General features: G+C 46.5%; 1 pseudogene; it reads right to left on the reverse strand.

Annotated features, from left to right (window-relative positions):
* Nucleotides 1-361: 361 nt before the first annotated feature.
* On the reverse strand, nt 362-711 carry LOC102730970 (large ribosomal subunit protein eL34 pseudogene; annotated as a pseudogene).
* Between the last annotated feature and the right edge of the window lie 345 nt (nt 712-1056).

Here is a 1056-nt window from a genome sequence, read left to right on the forward strand (position 1 = left end):
AGAGCGAGCGAGAGAGAAACAGCATGAGAGGGGGGAAGGTCAGAGGGAGAAACAGGCTTCCCACGGAGCAGGGAGCCCGATGCGGGGCTCCATCCCAGGACTCTAGGATCATGACCTGAGCCGAAGGCAGACGCTTAACGACTGAGCCACCCAGGCGCCCCTCTTTTTTTAACAGAATGAGAATTTTGATTTTTTCTTACTCAAAAGAGCTTCATTTTTTTTTCTTTCTTTTTTTTTTTTAAGTAGGCTCCATGCCCAACATGGGGCCCAATGTAGGGCTCGAACTCACAACCCGAAGATCAAGACCTGAGCTGAGATCAAGAGTCGGATGCTTAGCCAACTGAGCCACCCAGGTGCCCCTTTATTTAACTTTCTGACTCTGCGCTTGTACCTTCAACACTTTCACAACAATTTTCTGCTCCTCAATAAGGAATGCACACTTGATCCTGTCACAAACACACTTAGCACACATGGAACCACCATAGGCCCTGCTGACGTATTTTTTCATTTTAGACAACCTCATAAGAACTGTAGGTGTCACCGCTCCTTGAAGTTGGCCTGGACACACGCCACAGTGGATTTTGGTGCTTTCCCAACCTTCTTGGTATAAAGGTAAACGATTTTACTACCAAGGGTTCTGGACAGCCTAGGTTTGTTAGAGGCTGTATCGTAGGACAGACTACGACGGTATGTCAAACACTGGACCATTCTGGATGCTGTAGATGCCGTCTCCGGAAGAGTCACCTTAACCATTTTTAATGGTTCAATGACATTAAGTACATTCACATTATTGTGCAACCAATCTCCAGAACTCTTTTCATTTTATTTTTATTTTTTTAAGATTTTATTTATTTATTTGAGAGAGAGAGAATGAGAGAGAGCACATGAGAGGGGGGAGGGTCAGAGGGAGAAGCAGACTCCCTGCCGAGCAGGGAGCCCAATGCGGGACTCGATCCAGGGACTCCAGGATCATGACCTGAGCCGAAGGCAGTCGCTTAACCAACTGAGCCACCCAGGCGCCCCAACTCTTTTCATTTTATAAACTGAAACTCTTTA

This window comes from Leptonychotes weddellii, unplaced genomic scaffold (assembly GCF_054177405.1).
Source record: "Leptonychotes weddellii isolate Sample4059 unplaced genomic scaffold, ASM5417740v2 HiC_scaffold_11580, whole genome shotgun sequence".
In the NCBI taxonomy this organism is placed as follows: domain Eukaryota; kingdom Metazoa; phylum Chordata; class Mammalia; order Carnivora; family Phocidae; genus Leptonychotes; species Leptonychotes weddellii.